This window comes from Onychostoma macrolepis, chromosome 09 (assembly GCF_012432095.1).
Source record: "Onychostoma macrolepis isolate SWU-2019 chromosome 09, ASM1243209v1, whole genome shotgun sequence".
Taxonomy (NCBI): Eukaryota; Metazoa; Chordata; class Actinopteri; order Cypriniformes; family Cyprinidae; genus Onychostoma; species Onychostoma macrolepis.
This window is the reverse complement of record NC_081163.1, coordinates 11183487-11206000: the sequence shown is the minus strand read 5'-3', so window position 1 is coordinate 11206000 and position 22514 is coordinate 11183487. Positions and strand designations below refer to the sequence as shown.

At 37.0% G+C, this 22514-nt stretch overlaps 1 protein-coding gene and 1 long non-coding RNA gene across 5 annotated transcripts in view; one reads left to right on the top strand and one right to left on the bottom strand.

The window, feature by feature from the left end:
- The window catches only part of LOC131546845 (uncharacterized), a 37240-nt gene extending 24912 nt beyond the window's left edge, over nucleotides 1-12328 (bottom strand). Inside the window, exon 1 of the long non-coding RNA XR_009272794.1 lies at nucleotides 12128-12328. This is a non-coding gene — a long non-coding RNA (uncharacterized LOC131546845). The remainder of the gene's footprint in view (nucleotides 1-12127) is intronic.
- A 1893-nt stretch (nucleotides 12329-14221) lies between these two features.
- gli2a (GLI family zinc finger 2a) overlaps nucleotides 14222-22514 on the top strand; it is an 80218-nt gene continuing 71925 nt past the window's right edge. Inside the window, exon 1 of one of the 4 annotated variants that reach the window (XM_058786878.1) lies at nucleotides 14222-14686. The gene's annotated coding sequence lies outside the window, so the exon portion shown is untranslated. Of the gene's footprint in view, nucleotides 14687-15457; nucleotides 15482-22514 lie in introns of those variants that run through there. The other 3 variants (XM_058786877.1, XM_058786879.1, XM_058786881.1) reach the window with 3 other exon arrangements.

Below are 22514 nucleotides of genomic sequence, written 5' to 3'. Positions count from 1 at the left end.
TTGAGATGCAACGTATCAGATTTATGAACTGCAGTGCAAGCAAAAGAACGATTTTGTGGTAAATAGGACAGCACTCAAGAAAGGCGAATTGTTTATGTAAATTGTATATATACACATACATATACATATACAGAGTGTGTTATATTATATTATTTATATACTATAAACTATACAAATCTAAAGAAATGTTTGCTCTGTCGGCACGGATAGCCTTGTGGGCAGCACGCCGACATACAGCGCCATTGTGCTACAGGTGTCCCGAGTTCGAATCCCAGCTCGAGGATCTTTCCTGATCCTGCCCCCCTCTCTCTCTCTCTCTCTCTCTCCCACTTCGCTTCCTGTCAGCTCTGATCTGTCCAATCATAATAAAGGCAAAAATGCCAAAAAATGAATCTAAATGATTTACAAGTGTTGGTTTCATTTATTTTTATTTTTAAACAAAAAAAAACATACTATTTTAAGAAAGAAAAAAAATTAACTCTCAATGCACAATTAAGGGGAAAAGTTTTTTTTAAATGTTTTAAAATTTAAAATAATTGTTGGCTATAAAAGATAACACATATCTGGTTAACAAAATCAGAAAAAAAGCCAGCATAATACTGTGGGGCACAAGTAATCCATTCACAATTTCCTAAAGATTCCTAAAATCCACTTAAGGCAAACAGGCAAACTGAATGAAGCTGTTTTGTGCAGGATCAGTGCCCACTGCCAGTGTAGTCTGACATTCAGGCTAATTGTCTTTTGAATTGTAAAACAAAAATTCTTGAAATTGTTAGTCTTTTGCTGCAGGCATTCCTGTGTCAGACTTCCCAGAACTCTATATAAGCACCACCCCTCCTTTTCCAGTATCTCTTGCTACTCTTGGTAAATAAATACCATGCGGATGCTCGGGAAGGAGGAAGAGGCTTTGGAAGAAAACAAAAGACAGTAGGTAAATGATTTAACAATGTGTATGCCATAAAGCAAATGATTGTTAAAGAAATGATAAACAATAAAAAGTGATCATTCATATTTGCAAGGTTATAATACAATCAAGAAGATCCTGAAAGTATTCGTACCAAGGATATTACTCCTTCCTCGTGGGTGGGTGATCTGATGGAGTAGATATGTTTATTGTTTGTTGGCTAAGCACACATCCAGTGCACCTTTCTTTTATAGAAGATGGAGGAAAATTACTTCAAGACAAGCCAATAACATGTTATCCTGAAGAAACTCAAGAATGTTCTAGTCACTTAGGCCTCCAAGCCCTTCTGTCAATAAACACAAGAGATGTAGACAAAATAATACACCTTATTGACTCACTATTTGTATATGCAAGCAATACTTAAGGGATCTAATGCACACTAATATAGCATTAATCTGTCTGAAGCAATCACAAAGCATCAAAAGCATGAAAAATGCAGTTGGTTACAGTTCACATATAGTCATGGCCAAAAATATCGGCACCCTTGGTAAATATGATCAAAGAAGGCTGTGAAAATTAATCTGCATTGTTAATCCTTTTGATCTTTTATTTAAAAATAAAAATCTGACCTTTCATTGGATAATAACAATTTAAAATGGGGGGAAATATCATTATGAAATAAATGTTTTTCTCTAATACACATTGGCCACAATTAACGACACCTTTTTATTCAATACTTTTTAAAACCTCCATTTGCCAGTTTAACAGCTCTAAATTTTCTCCTATAAAGCCTGATGAGGTTAGAGAACACCTGACAAGAGATCAGAGACCATTCCTTCATCACCCAATAATCACATAATTTTCACAGCCTTCTTTGATCATATTTACCAAGGGTGCCGATATTTTTGGTCATGACTGTAAGTCTTTATGATTATTAGCAACACAGAGAACTAGAAACATAATTGACAACATATTTTAAAAACATAAATATATACTGAAATAATGAAAGCAGCAACTACGTGAATAAATTCTACAGCTTTTTCTCACTATCAGCAACAGGGCCAACAGATAGCAGGTGATGAAGAGATACAACACTGTCAACACCACAATCAGAACCAACCACTGACAGATCTCCAAAACGCCACTTGACAAATAAAAGTTTAATACTTGCGTCAATAGTTTGAAATGTCCAAAGGCTATGGACCAGCGCTATAGAAAATTACTCTGCAAATGAATGTTTCATTAACACATAGTAACTAATTATGTAACTTAACGATGACATTTTACTGAAGACAATGTTGAGTTAGTACCATTTTTTCCCATCGGCTGATGTGCTCTCATCCAGTATTGTAGATCTTTAAAGGGGTCATATGACGTTGCTAAAAAGAACATTATTTGGTGTAATGCAATGTGTTTATGTGGTTTAAGTTTAAAAAAACACATTATTTTCCACATACTGCACATTATTGTTGCTTCTCTATGCTCCGCTTTTCTGAAACGCAACGATTTTTACAAAGCTCATCATTCTGAGAAGCGAGGCATGCTCTGATTGGCCAGCTATCCAGTGCGTTGTGATTGGCCGAATACCTCAAGCGTGTGACGGAAATGTTACGCCTCTTACCGTATTGTGATGCCGTGTCCTGGCGCAACGACACAAAAACAATAAAACCCATTATAAATTAGGCATTTGTTGCATCCAGTGGGGACATAATTACTGATTATAATGACTTATACTGTCTTTTTACGCATCGCATCACGCCGCGTAAACATTATCATGTCTGCATTTGTGATCGGAGAAACGACAAACAACAAGCACTGCTCTACACTGCTCAAAACTTGCATTTGAATAGTTTTTCTTTAAATAAGTTAAATAGTTTCAAATTCTTTAAATAAGAACATGTACTTACAGGCTGTGAGTCAGAAGCGCCAGACTGTCCTTGCAAAGTTGGAATTGCCCCACTTTATAGAAACAGTCTTTGAGCATAGCTGGCAGGCTACTCCCAGGTTCAGGAAATAGTCCTCCGTAAATGTGCTGCACACACTCTAATATTTGGATTGAACTGTTCTGGAACAGTGTTGTAAATACAACTTAACCACTGATTTCTAGTTGTGTCCTCTTTTGGAAGCCCAAACAAAGTAGTTTCACTTTCACAACGAAACACAGCATCTCCAAAACATGGTGCCGGCAGCAGCAACAATACTACAGCGAGAATAAAAATCACACCCCCTTTCTTTGCGTATACATTTAGGCGGGGTTTTGCAAATCTTCCCACACCGTGACGTAGACATGTGGGGGCATGTTTGAATGAGTCATTTTAGGTGGGCGTGGTCAAGTCTTAACTTTTATGAAGAATATCTCTTTGGTTTTGAGACTTTAGTCTTTGCATCTTCAGGGATCTTATCTATGCACAAACAGCTTGTAACACTTCAAAGAGAAAGGAAAACTTGAAATCGTATCATATGACCCCTTTAAGTCAATATGGAATCAAAATCAATCCTATTTCCTCACCTTGAGGCCATCCAAAACAGTTTCTTAATTAGAGCAGACTTGACTAAATTTAGCATTGCATCAGTTGTTCAAACTGCTGATTAAAAACATTATAATAATGCACACAACTCCAGTCCATCAATTAATGTCTTTTGAAATGAAAGCTGCAAATAAATAAATAATTCTTTATTAAGAACTTCTTTTTTTTATTTAACTTTAAATAAATTAATTATTAAGACTTCAAACCAAAAAAATATGAGTCCTCTATCCATAATATTGCTTTATCCACAGAAAAGGCTGTCTCGTCTAAATCAGGAGCGAAATATGCACAGATCAAGCACTGTTCACAAGTGAAAACAAATATGGTAGATGGCACCCATTCTAATAGCAGCTATTCACTAAATCTTCCCAAATCTGTTCTGATGAAGAAACAAAATCATCTACAGCTTTTCAGCAAATTTTGAATAAAAAACAAACACAGACAAACAAACACAACAGAGACTGTTGGTTAATCTTTACCAGTAATCAAAAAGCTTGATCTCTGTTGTATGTACATACAACAGAGGTCAAGCTTTTTGATTATATTATACACATACATTTAATTGAATGTGCCACCCGACAGTTAAACAAAAAAGGAAATTCAGACTTGCTCTAAAATCCAATAATAGGGATAACTCTGCCATGCCCATTTGACTTATTGTTCTATAGATGTAATCTGCTTGTGTGTTTAGACAGGAAAACATGGTGTTCACTGTGTTTTTATTTAATCCTTTTGACTATCTGGAACATTTCCTTCCCAACAAATCTGACTTACTATCCAATCAACCAAAGCCCATGTCTTTGAAAAATAACATAGAATTAAAAAAAAAAAAAAAAAGGCAAAACACAAAACACTTAAGTGAACAAAAGCATAAATAGGAAAAACAGCTTTCTCCCTGGATTAAAGTTTCTAGCCTCCACTTTTTTCCCCTAGCAGATCACAGGTCATTGTCTAGCTGATGTTACGCGACCTCAGTGGGGGTTTTTGTTTCCTGGATTAAGCCTGTGCTTCTGAAACGGGGGCGGATGGAGTAAGTGTCCTGTCCCAGTGATGTTAGTTTGTGTTGCCAAGGCTGCTGTGCTCATAGAGACAGTCTAGACTCTGGTAGCGTTTTAATGAGATTTTATGTGATTAAGGTAGTGCTCATAATACAGTCAGCAAATTGAAGAACTGTACTTTCAAAACAACTTTAATTGCTTTTTTAAACACAGTTATACAAGTATGCAGACAAATAAAATGTAGTTTGGTCAAGCTACACAATATGCACACTGCCATTTGAAAATGAAGGCATCATAACTTTCACCACATTTGAAAGTAAGGAGGTAATTCACAAGGCTTCTGCCAAGCACTGCTACAAGCCCAGGTGGACGGCAATGGTTTGAGGTGTTAAGTGACATGCAGCAATGAGAGGAATGACTGCAGCTGGTGGGGGGCTTTAAGACAAGCAAGAGGCCCCAGGACATTCTCAGATGGACTGTCCAGTTTACAGCCCATGTTTATGACAGGTATGCTGAAATACCCAAAATTCTTGGCTCTACCCTCTAGTGGATTGTAGGAACAAGCCTACAGACTTCAGACAGTGTTCAGATTGTATCAGAGACTTATGAATATGATCATTATGAGTAGCATGACATTTTCTTATAAAGGTAAATTCAGATTCTAAACTGCATTAAAGTATAGTTTTAGGTTGTATTCACGCTTTGCTTGATTGATCTGAATCAGAGTTTGAAATCGAACTATGCTGGTTCATTTTCACAATGTACTTTTTTGGTCAGTGGATGGACTGCATAAATAAAAGAAAAAAAACAAATAAAATAATCATTTTAAATGCTATAACTGAAATTAGGCATCACAACATTATAAAATACAACATAACCTGAATGACACAAGGGGGATATAGAAAAAAAGTTATCTATAATATATTGTATATCTTATCAATATATTGAGCATCGCTACTGCTATCACATGAAACAAATAAAACAAACTGTAATTTCAAATGGACACACAATATTTCAATTTGACAGCTTAGTGAAAATGGCACTTTTTGGGAAATTCACAACAGAGAGAATCTCTGAAATGTCCACTTACGCACTAGCTGACCTCTACAAAAAAGCTACGGTGAGTGTGCAATGCAGGTTGAGTTCACCACAAAGCGTCCAGAGATCAAGTTGCTCAGTGATCTAGCCCTGTGAGCACTGTACCGTGCAGTGTAAGTTATTCAGATAGCAGAGGATCATGGCTTGTTGGTAGACTGAGTCTGAACCACGAGCAACATTGTAAGCCAGAGACACTTTCTTCTGTCTGATCCAAGCAGCTAAGGATCCTGCATTCCTGATGCATTCCACAGGTAGTACAGAACTTAAGTTCGTGGCTTATAAAAAGCTAATTCAGCACTTAACCACTGGCAGAGAAGAAAGGTTATTTGGCAGTTTCTCCATGTACTGCAACTCATTGGTGTGAAAGCAGTAGGAAATCACAACATATTAATACCATATCATTCCTAAAAATCTGTAGAGAACATTTCCCTCCACATTAACATAAATGCAAAGGAGTGTGATATCTACAAGAGAAATGCCAGTTCAGTTAGAGCAGTCACACACCAAGCTACTTTGAAGACATGGCGGGAAAAGGAGCGTTGATTACGGAAAACTCTCACGGTATTACGGTATGAGATGAGAAAAGATCTTAAAAGAGAATGGAGAATGGTATTACGGTATGAGATGAGAAAAGATCTTAAAAGAGAATGGAGTAGGTAGGATGTTGTGCACAGAGTTGCTGGACTGTGAGAAAATGCAGCTAAGCTACATCCCTGCGAATTTCAGTGAGTGGGCAGATCGGCATGGAAATACGAAGATAACGCCAAAAGCAAACAGTCAGAACCAAGATGTTATCAACTGGTTGTTTTCAAATCATGCACCTTGACTCCAAAAGAGATGCAAAAGCTTTGGCGAGTAAATAATCCTTTTTTATCCAGTAAGCATGCAACCCTTTTTTTATGCATTTCCTTCGTTGTCCATCAAATACCCACAAAACCACAAAGTTAACTTGAGAAGTTCATCAAAATTTGTTGAATATATCAAGGAACATTTTACATTCATTTTCCTCCTCCATTCTAAATTCCCAAATGCCCAAAATCAGTCTTGATTTCAAGAGCTCTGAAATTTCATCAAGCCTACCTGCCAAAAGAACAATCGCCCTTACCCTGCGGCAAAAGGACATCAAAGAAGCCACAAAGCATGTGTGCAAAGGCAAGTAGTGAAGAGTTAATTCATTCCTCTAACAGTGAAGCAATGGAAGGGTTACAAAGGCACAACAGGGCAACCTAACAACCTCTGACCTCCTCTTCCTGCGGCGCTCCCAGGAGGAATCAAGTAACTCTGATGAAGCTTATATGATCCCAAAGTGATCCACACACCATTGTAGCTTAACCTTAGCTTGGGGGACTTGGTTAAGTGATCTCAATTCATCATATGCAAAACAAAGATCTTGAACATCAGAGAAGCTTTTACTAAAACTGTACAAAAATGCACTGAATATACTGACTTAACACAGCTACACTCTCTATCATTATCAGGCGTATCCTTTTCTGGGTGGCATAATGCAGAAGCAGGAACATGTCATCAAGGGTTTGCATAGAAACCTCACCTAAGTGACCGGCCAGCAAGAGGGTTTCCTCTTTTTTGCATACGCGCATGATGCATATCTCAAACCAAACTCATATCTAGATGTAGCCTCGCCCGAGGATCCTTACAACTCTCCCTGCTGTTTGGGGCTGAAAGGGAGAAGATAGTATTCAAAGCACCATGCCCAGAGAGTGACGCACGAAACTTCAGCATTTATCAGCACATCAGACACATTCCTGTCAGTTCACGTATTGACAGTACCACCAACACTGAGAAGTGAACCATGAGCATCACAATTCATCCAACTTTAGACAACGCAACACAGAAACAATGTAGAGTTACAGCTAGATATCAGATGCCAAGAAAAGACATGATTGAAGACATAGAAAGAAATATCTGCAGTAAATCTTCATTACGTCAAGCATTACAACTCAAGAATAGATGCATTGTGAGGGTCACCCTCTGGAAAACCCTGTATTATTATTTTTATTTTTTTTGCAGATTAGGGATACGTGCTATATAGGTACTATATATGAGGTCACAAAATTAAAAACAATGTCATTATATCAATAAATACTTTATTTTAGAAACTATCAGATTTATACCAATCATAATAGGGGATAATCACTTTGAATAATACATTTTAATATATAATTTAAAAAATAAATTTTATGTTTATGTCCATTCATAAAATAATCTAATAACATGAGAATAAAAATAATATTTATTTATTCATTCATTCATTTTAGTTTATTTTGTCAAATATACAGAATTTTAATATTGGCCATTATGTGAAAATGATCAACTTATCAGAACTGTCCATAATTATTTAAATCAGTATGTATATGTAGAAATTTCAGATCTATTTTTTTGGCAAGTCAAAAGTGTAAAAATGTTCTGGAAGGTTTTTGAGAAGCGGTACCCCTAGAGTTCATTATTAATTAGTGAAATTGCTTAAAGAACTTGATTATAACCAGACTTCAGTGATAAAACAACAGGATATTTCCTTGAATAGATCATACCAAATGCTATTTCTGTGGTATCTTTTAGGATACACAGCTGCTAAAACCACCTGTTAACAACCACAGTATCACTGGAATGTCACAGGAAAAAGCTGTTTGTGCTAAAAAGTAAGGGCTTGGTCTTCCTCTCCTCCTTGTAAAATGGAGTAGGATACACCAGCATAAGGGACATGGCACAATTTAACACAAAAAGTGTGGAGTTCAAGGAGAAATGGGGGTCAGAGGTGAACTCCTCCCATGACAGAGGTTCTCACATACTAGAAGGTGGGGGTTGAGGGGGTCCGGGGCATGTAATCAGAAGGGTGGAGGAGACCACGCTATAAGTTACACACCTGTCAGGCTTGAACATGGAGAGGTGAAAGAGGGTCACCATGCAATTTGTTTGCTCACTGGTTTTTCTAAAAATACTGTGGCGATGTTGCCGGGTGATTCTTCTCGGTGTCAGCGCTTAAACAAGGTCACACGCTACGTTCAATGTGTGTGAATGCGTGTACACAGAAACATACACCCATAAATATCCAAGTGCCTTCTGGGAAATATATAAGATAACATGCGGTAAACTAATCGCAGTCTTGGCATAATTTGCAAAGCACACACTCAATGGCAATTTTCAGCAGGATACAGATTTACCGAATTTGAGATTTTTGACCGCTGTGAAATATTTCTCTTGTTTTTTAACATCTCACGCAATGAGACACAATTTTTACACTTCTTGAGTAAAGTTATCTTCAATTTTACTGTTTCCATTACAACATAACATCTAAAATTACTGTAAAATTGATGTGAAATTTTTTTTTTCTGAATTAAGCTTCACAGTTATGATTTTAAAATGCATCTTAAGACTCCAGTGTTTGATTCTGTGAAGCTGCTTTTGAACTCAAGGATGATTCCATGTGAACGCCCTCTTATGGTGTTTCTAGATCTTTCCATAAGAAATCAGAATAAAATTGAGCACATGCTTGTGATGCATAAGAATTATGAGACGTGGGTTTGAATCTGCTTCATATTCCATGTCCTCCCTTTACTGGCCTTTACTGTCGCAAATAAACAAAAAACAATATAAATACTAAGCACTGACACAATTGCACCACCCTGAAGAATTTAATTATGATTCAAAACCTTTTAATATAATGCATTAAGAGATTATAGGCAATTTGGAACAATTTAGAAATCTAATATAGCAGAACAGCACCTCATCTGACCTAGTATAGAGTAAGCATGTAAAAAATATAGTTTTGTATTGCATTAAGTACATACGAAAACAACCGGCCAGAAAGCAAGTTGTTAAGTTTAAAGAAATTACAACAAGTTAAATATGTGGCAAGCAGTGCATGAATAAAACCGCTATCAAAAGCTCACTGCTGTCCTCTAGTGGCCGAATCAAAAGCTTTTCATTTTCAGCTTCCCAAACTGTGGCACTCACTTCATCCAGGTTCTCAAAGTAGTGATAAAACATCTCTATCATTAAACTAAAAAGCAGGCCAAACCGCACAGAACCACACATTACGGGAAAACCGGAGGCATTTTTCCAGGTCACCATCCCACTTCAGAGGCCTTACATTTTTTTTTCTCTCTGGAAGCGTAAGTTTGTCATTAGCAGAGAGGATATTATGGTCGGGTCGCGTGCTCTGGCACAGGCACTGCTAGCACGACATGGAGGAAAGAGTCGTTTATGAGTCACAGATGAGTGTCGCCTGCCTGGCACAAACAGATTTAGCACTAGATAGCATCTAGGGTCAGACACCAGCCATGTATGGCCCCACACTCATTTTGGCCCTCAGACAAGATCAGAATCAGTTCCATGTCAAAGAAACAACGTATAGACATTGTGCTTAAAATCAGCAAGATATTAACTGTAATCAATTAAAAGGATAGTTCACCCAAATTTTGTGCAACAAGAAGTATTCTCATAGCTTCGTAAAATTACGGTTGAACCACTGATGACACATGGACTATTTTGTCGATGTTCTTGGTACCTTTCTGGGCCTTAATCGTGGTAGGAGCCTTGCTGTCTATGGAGGGTCAGAAAGCTCAAGGACTTCATCAAAAATATCTTCATTTGTGTTCCGAAGACAAACAAAAGTCTTAGGGGTTTGGAACGACATGAGGGTGAGTAATTAATGGCAGTTTTCATATTTGGGTGAACTATCCCTTTAATCTATGAATAATGTTTGTTTGTTTGTTAATATATATATATTTTTTTTTTTCCATTTTGTCACTTCGTCTAATCAAAATATCACAACTGGATCTTACGGTGAAAGATTCTCTGGACACATAAGTCAGACTTCTCCAATCATTTAGTCTTGCTTAAACTTCATCTCTACAAGCTCATGTTCATTTGCCTCCCAAATATCAAAATGGAATCAACAATCAATGCATAGAACCAAGCCTTGCCATTTAATGAAATGAAACAATGTTCCTCTGTAGAAGCAACATAAAATTACCACAAAACAACATTGAACCCCCACTGACTTTCTTTGAACCACCAAGACAATTTTCAAAATATCTTATTTTGTGCACTACAGAAGAAATTAAAGGGATAATGAAAAATGAAAATGAAAAATGTATTATTTATTAAATGTATGTAACCCAAAAATGAAAATTCTGTATTCATTAACTCACATTGTTCCAAACATGTATGAATTTCTTTCTTCTGCTGAACACAAAAGAATGAGGGTAACCAAGCAGTTGCTGGTAGCCATTAACTTCCATAGTATGGAAGTCACAATACAGATACAATGATATGTCACTATTTCTGTTTCATTGCAACTTTAACTATTGATAAAAATTCTAATTTAAATGTTGTTTGTCACACACAACCATACATACTACAATATGCAGTGAAATGATTTTTCAACTCTACACACATTAAATTAAGAATTACTTAATAAATAAAATACAAGAAGTCAGAACAGACATTATAAAAATCGACAAATAAAGGGATAGTTCACTCAAAAATGAAAATTTTCACCATTTGCTCACTCTTATACTATCTTTGTCTATATAATAAAGTCAAAGTGGCTTTTATTGTCATTTCAGCTATATAAAATTGTTACAGTAAATAGTTAAATAAAACAACATTCCTCCATAGATGTAAAAAAAAATATATATATATATAAATTAAATAACAACAAAAAGGACTGTCATTGTATGGGCAAAAAACAAACCACTGAGACGTTTGTTAAAATATTTGTGTTTTTGTTTTGTATTTGTAAATTGTAATGACATGAGAGTGAGTGAATGGTGAGATAATTTTCATTTTTGGGTGAGCTATCCCTTTAAAAATAACTATTGAACCATCTTTTTACATTCATATGGCAGTGTTTGCCTAAAATACATGGGCATGAGTCAGTGACCTTAACACCCCCCCACCCTTCCCACGACAAACCAGCCCAATCACCACCTCCTGAATAGCCTTTCCGTTAGTTTCATGGAAACTTTAGCATGAAAATGTTAGACTTGCTTTGTGATAACATCGATAGGGCTGTAAAATGATGGGTATTACTTTGGGGTTCAAAGAAAGTCTAGACATGATGGACCTCCATCTCAATAACCCACCAGCATGACCAACCTCAACATGCATTCAACCATTTATTTATTCACATTAAAAAGAAAACAATGCCAATTTCTAAAAATAAATTTAAATTGATACAAACAAGAGCACTCCTAAAATAAATAGTTAAAAATAATACATAAAAGGCAAATGTACAGTATATAGTTCGAAAAGAGGTTGTTATATGAATCAGAGTCTAAGTTTTTTAAATATTTACATGATGCTCTTTGAAAAGACAAGGGAAAGTAAATAGTTCCTGGTTAGGCCCAACCAAAATGGTAAACAAGAGTTCTGATCAGTGTTCTTGGTTTGATAATAATTGTTAGTTTTAACCAAGAGCTTTCAAACACAAACAGTCATCAACAATCAAAATGAGACGGAATGAGAACACAAAACATTCAATATTTTCAATCATCCCGTTTTGACTCAATTTTTTCCACTTATTTAAAACAAATATAAATTGAAACTTTTGTGAAACGTAGCACACATAGGCCTACCTTTTCATGTGGCACATATTGCGTTTAAAAAACTGAATCTTCCAAAAAAAACGAATTGACAACAACATGCTTTAAATAAAACTAAAAAAAACCACAATTAAAATAGCCAGAAACTAAGGCATTTACATATTTGTTTTGCAGTATTTTAAGACTTTAGTTATGAATGTAAACCTGGAGGTAGTAGACATACTGTTGTTCATATTTGGCGCCTCCTAGCGGCAAGGAGATGAACTGATGCAATTATCTTGTGAAACGTGTAGCCTAATAGTAAAGTTGACAGAACTTCCATACTAACATTACAATGAGTTAAATATGCAGTTAACAAATAAACAAATTAAACATAAATAAATAAAAAATAAATAAAAAGGAGAGGTCATAATAGTTGAATAATAGACTGAATTTGAGTCAGAGTGTGTACCACTAGATGGCGTTATCTCCATTGGTCTTTTGTTGCTTTTACCACAGACACATCTGATCTAGATACACTGTAGTTATCTGAGAAAAGGTGAATGTACTCCTACAGATGTAAATCAATTGTAAGCATCCAGATGGAGTCTCTCTACCTTATATTTTATATTAACATTCATTCAAAACTTCAGAAATAAATGTACAACATGCACAAACAACAACATGCAGTCTTTGCCTTTTGCTTATAATACAATATTTGATGCATGCCTGAATGACAACAGTTATGTTTAGAAAGCCATGTGAGTCAGGAAACTAATGTCAACAGACATTTTAAGAAGGCTATTAAAAATAAAAGTGCTTAAAAGGTTCTTCACAGCGATGCCATAGAAGAACCATTTTTGGTTCCACAAAAAACCATTCAGTCTAAGGTTCTTTAAAGAACCATCTCTTTCTTACCTTTTTTATAATCTGAAGAACCTTCTTTCGCTTTAGAGATGAAACATTGCAAAAACCAGCCTGCATGCATTTCAGAAGGCATCTTGATAAGTCTTGATAAGTTTTACAAGGCCTGTCATGGAAACTTTAGATATAATTCAAGAAACCTGTTTGATGTAAAAGGGTTCCTTTTTACGTTAGTTAAGTAATCAACTTTTAAATATATATATTAATATATAAGCTGCACTTCCATCTGTCTACTCAGCATAGCCTCCAACCAAATTTCTTATTCAATGTCTTTTACGTAATGTACTTCATGAAAACATATTAAATAATTTGCCTACGATATGTAAGTGTAAAACTAATAGTTAAAATAATACTTTTTAATTTTTTATACCTTTACTTATACAATGTATTTTGAGCGTTATTTAGGCCTACTCAGTGAGAGTTTAACCTAATTGGCAAGAGATTAAAAATGAGTTTTTTTTTTACTATTTATTCATTTTAGTAATTTTATACATTTGTAAATATTTTGTAATCCTGCTAAGAAAAACCCATAACAGCAACTGAACCAATCCAGCATACACACCTTCTCCACTTCTCCACTAGGTGTCGTTGTATTGTGTTAATCGTTTGGCAAAATACATTATTACTGAAAAAAAATCTTAAACCAGATTGATGGATTTTACAGTGGTTGGAAACCAGCTGACCTACCAGATAAACCACCTGAGGTCAGCATGGCTTAGTTGGGAGACCATCTTGAACCAGCTAAGACCAGCTTAGGTTGGTTTTGTTTTTCAGCTGGAATCACTGGTAGTGTGATATGCATTTTGTGATCTGGTGAAGAGAGTGGCCCAAAACTCAAAGTTTGATTTATTTAAATCAGTCACAACGTACAGTTCATTGCACTTTTAGACTATTTTTAATTTTTAAAAAATGATTAGGAAATTTTGAGTGGAAAAAGAGTGGAAAAGTGAATTAGGCAGGAAAAAATATTGGGATTTTAACAGTGTAAATTATGAGTTAATATCACACTAGGTAGGCTATATGAATAGCCTATAAAGTTGCCTATTTGGAAAAAAAAGAAGAAAAAAAAAAAAGAACGAAAGAAAAGAAAAAAAAAGTGTTATTTTAACAAACCTTAAACTGCTTAAAGAGTCACTCAGAACCATATAAAATATTCTTATGCAAAGGTTTTGCAAATCTCCAGTGAAACTTGAAAGCAAACTCCTCTTAAGCTTCCACTACCTTTGGTTTGATGTAACCCGGCCCATCTGGTGAAGAGAGTGGCCCAAAACTCAAAGAACTGGGGGGAGAAGTGGAGATAGAGGAGGGCAGATCGGATTGAAAACAAATCACGCCAACAGATCTCCCACCGCACATCACATCTGACGATTCAACAAACTTGCTTGGGGTAAATTTCTGCCGTGTTGACGGCTAAATTACTTTTTAATGTTCGAGTAACTACAGTCTTCTGAAGTCGCGCGTGTGATGGATCGTCAAAGTTTGCGAGATGCAACTGTAGCGCTTCGTCGTCCGCGAATGATGTAGTTTTCCCTTAAACGTTTGCCTTTGCAAAACAAAATAATTCGCTGATGGAGTTTCGTGACAGAATCCAAGGCACTTTTAGCATTTTTGTTTTAACTACAATTACGTTGTTTTTCGGATGCACGCTGGACAACTGAGCAACTGACGAACTTTACAGCATCAAAACAGGTAAATATGTATTTCGTTATGATTTCCTCGTAAATTAGCAAGCACTGTGTGCATGCAGCTTTCGTGGGAACAGAGTTTACATTTCGTTTTATCTCTCAATTATTTTAATGCTGTAGCTATTGGAATGTGTCATAAGCTACAATATAGCCATGCTGACGAGAAAAGGATTTGGCAGTTTCATTTTCATAACTAACGTTAGTGTATTTAGTGACTTGAGCAAACTTTTATCAAGTGTCCCAGGTAGGGATGGGAATCGTAAAGAATTTCGCGATTCAGATTCTTCTGAACGGTTCCGGTTCTTAAAGATTCGTTTAGTTTTTCAATGAAGAAATGGAAACTTACTGCATTTACCATTCGCAGCAGTCTGCCGCCAAATGATTAGATGATTTGAGATATGGATATAAGACATCACACAAACAGACTTATGCAATCTGAATAGCCCTATAGCTACAACTAAATGCAATGTCTATAACTTCACGTTGGCGCTTATTGAAGTTTCTTTTTAGCCTTAAATACAACATAGCCTAACAGTACATCAGTAGCCTAACAGCTGATTTATTTCGAGTCCAAACACGACAATAATGTGGTTTGGAAAGTGAATCAGATTGATTAAGTAGCCTAACCGACTGATTTACAAGCTCATAACAGTAATTTGTTCGGGAATCAAACCTCACTTGTCGCGTTGTTTGTTTTTAAATCATGAGTTATTCGTTCAGGATCAGACTATGATTTTGATTCACTTCAAAAGAACCGGTTCAAAAGAGTCATTGGCAATCAGACTGCAGTAGGCTGTGTGTAAGTATCTATCTAAGCTCCCAAAGAAGGTTTTTTAAAATATATTATGTATGTCTATAATTTACCAAGCACGATTGTTCTTTGGTTTTTCTGTTGACACACAATCTCAAGTAGCCTAACTAGTTGCCACTAACTTTCTACCAAAAGTATTGCAAAGAATTTAGGTATTATCTAAATTTCACTTTGTGTGTTTAAAGGATTGGCAAAAAAGTGCGGCAAGAGTGTGTGCCTTGTTTTCCTGAAAAACAGAAAAGTGTGTGCATGTGTTAAATTTAATGTGATGCCCAGTTGAGAGCATTAGCATAAGAATAAAAGGTCTTAGTGAATTTCCCATTGTGTAGAATGAGAAGCGCCAGCAGTCAGAGGCAATGCGAGTGAAAGGATTCAAAAAGAGAAAAAAAATGATGGTGCATTCAGATTATTCAGCCTGGTTTGGGCTACGGTCATCAGCTTCTGAAACATGGGTCGACCGTGTCACTTTCATCTTCCCTTCCTTGCAGCTCTGCACATTTTCACACATTTCCCTCTTGTCCTGCTGCCTAAATCAGGGCTGTTCAGCCTTGGAATTCCGCGGGAGATTTTAACAAATGCTCATAAAGGGGGTCCTTGAATGACATTGCACATGCACCGGCCAAGGACTAGACAAGACAATGTGATGACATTGAAGAAAAAGTTTTAGAAATACTTCCACTGTTAGGATGGAAAACATCAAGGACGTTTTTGTAAAGATTTGAATCATTGTCATATTCTTGAGAATACAAATGCAGTTATTTTATTGTACATCCTCAGCAAACTAAATTAATTCATTCTCAAGTGAAAAAGGCGTAACTCTTTGGAGCTGAGCTAGACCTAGACTTTATATCTTGGTCAACACTGTGTCTCAGGCAAGACCTTGAATCTCTTTATCGCCAAGCAAGAGTGCCTGAAGTACACTTGTGCCTCAAAGTGAATTGATGAGACTTTAATGGCTGTTAAAAGTGCTGTGAAAGACAGCTGTGTTTCAAGTTTGTGTGCCATGTTTCTAGTGTCGTTCTGAATTGAAGATGAGGGCAGTGTGGTAAGAAAACAGAGATGTGAGAAGTGGTAGCTGCTTACATTCATTTGCCCTCTCAAAGGCTGTTCTTTGAAACCCATCTCCTTGGCTTTGGCCCGTAGAACACGGGACAATCCCTGCATTTTAGTAGCTGGTGTCAGACACCCCTCCAGACATCCGCCTCATTCTCTCACAAGTGTCTGGGGTTAATTAGGATCACATCACATCCGGTTTATGAGTGTGGATTGGGTCCTTCACTTCTTTTTTTTTTCTCTCCCTTGTTCTCTCATGCAACTATCAGGACATTAAGTCTGTACTGTTTTTAATAAAAGATACCCATGAAACCACACACAATCTTATATATATAATATATATACAGGTGCTGGTCATATAATTAGAATATCATCAAAAAGTTGATTTATTTCACTAATTCCATTCAAAAAGTGAAACTTGTATATTATATTCATTCATTACACACAAACTGATATATTTCAAATGTTGATTTCTTTTAATTTTGATGATTAGAGCTTACAGCTCTTGAAAGTCAAAAATCAGTATCTCAAAATATTAGAATATTTACATTTGAGTTTGAATAAATGACCATCCCTACAGTATAAATTCTGGGTATCTCTTGTTCTTTGAAACCACAATAATGGAGAAGACTGCTGACTTGGCAATGATCCAGAAGACGAACATTGACGCCCTCCACAAAGAGGGTAAGTCACAGAAGGTCATTACTGAAAGGTGTGGCTGTTTACAGAGTGCTGTATCGAAGCATATTAAATGCAAAGTTGACTGGAAGGAAGAATTTGGGTAGGAAAAGGTGCACAAGCAACAGGGATGACCGCAAGCTTGAGAATACAGTCAAGCAAAGCTGATTCAAACACTTGGGAGAGCTTCACAAGGAGTGAACTGAAGCTGGAGTCAGTGCATCAAGAGTCACCACGCTCAGACGTCTTCAGGAAAAGGGCTACCAAGCCACTTCTGAACCAGAGACAACGTCAGAAGCGTCTTACCTGGGCTGTGGAGAAAAAGAACTGGACTGTTGCTCAGTGGTCCAAAGTCCTCTTTTCAGATGAAAGTAAATTTTGCATTTCATTTGGAAATCAAGGTCCCAGAGTCTGGAGGAAGAGTGGAGAGGCACAGAATCCATGTTGCTTGAAGTCCAGTGTGAAGTTTCCACAGTCAGTGATGATTTGGGCTGCCATGTCATCTGCTGGTGTTGGTCCACTGTGTTTTCTGAAGTCCACAGTCAACGCAGCCATCTACCAGGAAATTTTAGAGTACTTCATGCTTCCTTCTGTTGACAAGCTTTATGGAGATGCTGATTTCATTTTCCAGCAGGACTTGGCACCTGCCCACACTGCCAAAGGTGCCAAAAGCTGGTTCAATGACCATAGTGTTACTGTGCTTGATTGGCCAGCAAACTCGCCTGACCTGAACCCCATAGAGAATCTATGGGGTATTGTCAAGAGGAAGATGAGAGACACCAGACCCAACAATGCAGATGAGCTGAAGGCCACTATCAGAGCAACCTGGGCTCTCATAACACCTGAGCAGTGCCACAGACTGACCGACTCCATGCCACGCCGCATTGCTGCAGTAATTCAGGCAAAAGGAGCCCCAACTAAGTATTGAGTGCTGTACATGCTCATACTTTTCATTTTCATACTTTTCAGTTGGCCAAGATTTCTAAAAATCCTTTCTTTGTATTGGTCTTAAGTAATATTCTAATATTTTGAGATACTGATTTTTGACTTTCATGAGCTATAAGCTCTAATCATCAAAATTAAAAGAAATAAACATTTGAAATATATCAGTCTGTGTGTAATGAGTGAATATAATATACAAGTTTCACTTTTTGAATGGAATTAGTGAAATAAATCAACTTTTTGATGATATTCTAATTATATGACCAGCACCTGTATACATATATATATATATATATATATAAGACTTTACTAAGCCATTAAATAGCATATGGCAAATCAGCGAAAGGCCAGAGTTTGATTGATTGACCTCATTAGTCATTGGCAACTTTTGCCAAGCTTAAAGGAAATAAGGCCCATTACAAAGAGTCCTAGTGCCTTAGAAGAAATAGCAAGTTTTCATTTTGAGGGACTAGTTGATCTTTTACATATGCTGGAGACTCACCATATGTGTTATTTTTAATAATGCATCAATGCATTTTATATGAATTCCAGATCCCAATGGATTTGGAAAAAGTTGTTGGTGTAATGCATGCTCATGTGTGCGGGTAAAGAAAGTACATGGGCAAGAATGCCGTTCACCTTCCTCTGAGGCCTGTTAAGCTGTAAACCTTCTACTTTATTCTCCTTCGCATTTTTTTTCACTCTCATACGTGCACTCTTTCATTTCCTTTGTGCTGTGGGCTGGCGGGCCACCGTTTAAAGAACAGCTGGAAAATGAACAGTTGAAATGTATACTGTTTACATTAAGTTATATTTGACTTGCCATAGCTGTGATTCTGTACACAGTGAACGGCTAACGTTTCCCAAACCGCACGTCCACCTGTGATTCATGCAAACTTCCAGACACAGTATGCGGAGGATGGACCTAAATTTATTTTATTAGCTGACCATGAATAAACATCATGCTCAACCAAAATTACAAGTCTGTATTTGAATTTTAGATGAGGTGTAGTGACAGCTGAGTACGTTGGAATATCCATAGAACATGAAAACAAGCTGTGGTACTGGGAATTATATGTAGATAACGGTCAGAATGAGTTCAGTGGTTCTCAAACTGCATAGGAGTTTCCCAGGACTCAATATAGTACTTTTTCACTTTGGCTTATTTAAGTTTTTCAGTGTTTTTTCTAATGTATGATCTGTATGAAATGTTATACAGGACAGGAGCAATCAAAGTCCATGCACCACATTGATACTCTAGCACTAAAAAAGTCCAAAGAATACAAATTTACATTATACTTGTTGTGAACATTGTAGTTCAGTTCTCGAAAGAGTGGCTCTAATGATTTAGTTCTTGTTAGTGAATCAGAAACATGTAGTGCAAGCAACTAGTGTAGCCAAATTCTCAAGCAAGTGACTCTGAATCAATTCTTCTTAGTAAATTGTGTAAACAGTGTGGATTGATTCCCAATCAAATAACTCTAATGAGTCTGTTCTTGTTAGTGAATCAGAAACATAAAGAGCAGTTAGTGTAGACCGATTCCGAGAAATGAATGACTCTAATGAGTCCATTTTTTTTTTGTGAGTCAAACACACACTGCTTACTGGTTATTCAAATGACGAGGTGTCGTTTATGATACTAATTTAGCATTTTGTCAGTTAAATTAAATCTGTTTTTGCTTCTTTTTTTTATTTTAGTGTTATTAAATATTCAGGCCAGTTATTAAATTATATTTGTGCTGTCTCGAAGAATTCTGAGACAACTCAATTAAAGTGTTTTTTTTTAATTCATTACTGAAATCATCTCACTATTTATCGGTGGAATGGCATTTCTTTTTTCTGAATACTTCTTGAAGCTACTAAAAGAATCATTGATGAAGCTGTTAAGGATCCGGAACTATTAATATGAATAAAAAACCCAGAACAGGAATCGATAAATTCTTTACAAATCCCATCACTGTCTTGAATTTTTATTTATTTTTTTGATCAAAGGTGGCACTTATCCTGAAAAGTTTGTGAACCACTGAGTTTGTAGAAGTTTTACTTGATATCCTTCTCAACAAGGGAGGACAGAATATAAACCTGTGTGTGTCAGGATAGGCCTTATGTGCAGCTTACTATCAAGTCAACAGCCAGCACTAAATCAAAGTACCGTGTGACACTGTGGCCTCTGAGGGTTAGCTTTGATGTGCTAGTTAATTAATTCCTGAAGGGCTGCTGACGGGCTATCCAGTTCTCCATTATGGGAACCTCTTCACAGCGGCTGCCTGTATCGTTATTACAGTTATTGTATCATCTTCACAGTCGCAGTTTACCCTCTCACTGTCACAGGCTCAAACAATAGTGCGCACTGTTCCAAGTGTTTGTTGTCAGAGCTAATCGGATGCAGAAACCGAGTCTGAATTGCACAGAGGCCACCGGCGGTTCGCCGAGGTAGTCTTCTGTTTCCGGAGTTATTGGAAACGGAGAAGTCGATGCAAGGGAGTTGTGATTTATCAGGCGGCCTCCCAGCTCCTGACCAGACTTGCCAGGAATGGAGTGGGCAGATAGATCAGTCTCATTGCGTTCCATAGGATGAGCAGGGAGATCCAAAGAGAAGCGCTGAATTCCTGCCAGGCCACAGACTCCTTTCCAACAGACTGGAAGACGAGCTGGATGTGTTGAGCAAGGAGAAGCCATGTGGTAATCTTTAGCAATCAGCCCGCTCTGTTCCCCCGACACACATGTCCACTCCCGCTCGTGGCCTCTCCCTGAACGCCATGCTGGCCCTCGGCCAGGCTGCGCGGCGCTCGCTGTGGAATTCTCTTACTACGCTGTGCTGGATAAGGATCATGTGTGTCCCTGTCATCATCTCGCAATTCCCGATGTAGCTTAAATATATGACTCCCCACATTGGGATCTTTAGAACAGTGAGCGTCTCAAAGATTAGAAACATTCATGAAAAGGAATAATTCTGTCATTATTATGTCCTGTTTGGGTGTATTCTATACTCAAAACAACGGAGTGCTGAAGCAGTCAATCCTAAAAGCTGGAAACGAGTGAGCAACAACTATGGGTTATTGGTTAAATGGCTAAAATAAGGTCTGCGGTTAACATAAGCCCTAGATATTTTCACAGCGATATAAAATACATCAGTAATGCCATGCTCATGATTTTTATTAAGCATTTTTGGTGTCTTGAAAATGGCCATAGCTAACAAGTGGCTAAATGGGACTACAGAGGTTGTCTGGGATATTGCTTTTACTTGCGCTCTTTCAAACTATTCCAACTCAAACTTTCCAGCTTGTTTTAGATTTTAAATAAGGATCATAAGATTTGTCAGAAGCTTAGTGGTGGTAACATTGAAATCATTCGACAGTGGTGTAATTTGTTTGTAGGATCGCTTTATCTGGCGATTATTTTTATTTAGGCTTCAAAATTCATAAAAGTTGTGTTCATTTGTGAAGATTACATTGATGATCAAAACTTTTGGAAGAATCATAAACTTTTGTTGGTCACAGAGCCTATTTTCTGCAGTGATCCAAAAGCCAATAGAAAAGTCTTATTGGCTTTTTGTGAAGGGAACCAGAGTCATGCAAACTTACGGAATGGCCTACACAATTTCATCATCCTTCAAGCACTCTATTGTATGGCTTCAGAAAACCTTTGTTTGGACCTCTTTTATGATCTTTTTTTTTTGTAGTTTTGGAGCTTGACAGCTCCTGGTCACTATAAACTGTCGTTGTTATAAGCATAATAGTTTATGAGAAAAAGGGTTTAGAACAACATAAGGGTGAGTAAAGGATGACAGAATCCGTATTTTTGCCTGATATTTCAAATTGATATTTATAATAGTGCTTACAATAAATTGAAGGTCTCTAATTGGCCAGTAGGTTATCACAGCCAACTCACAGATGGACGAAGTGTCAGGGTGTAAAGCAGCTGGTAAAGTTAGGAATCCACACAAACACCATCACACGTTACAGTTACCAGTGTGTCTCCACCCTCCGGACCCCTGCACAGCTGACAGACCACTGACTTGCAAAACAGACAACAACAACAAAAAAAGCTGTAAAATAGGCTCACACATGCCGACACCATGAAGAAATCATCAGAAAGAGCAAGATAACAGAGAAGCCTCACACTTTGAACTGAGGAGATGCGTGGACCTTAGGGTTCAGGGATGACTTTATATAGAAGAATGATGGACTGATATTTTCAAGATAGGACTGTGCATGTAGCTCATAAACCAAACAGTGAAATGATAAATTGGATAGTTCTAGCTCTAAATTCGGATCAGACAAGCTGTGCTAATTGCTGATAATGAAATGAAATGCTGATAAATCTATGATCAATGCAACCATAAACA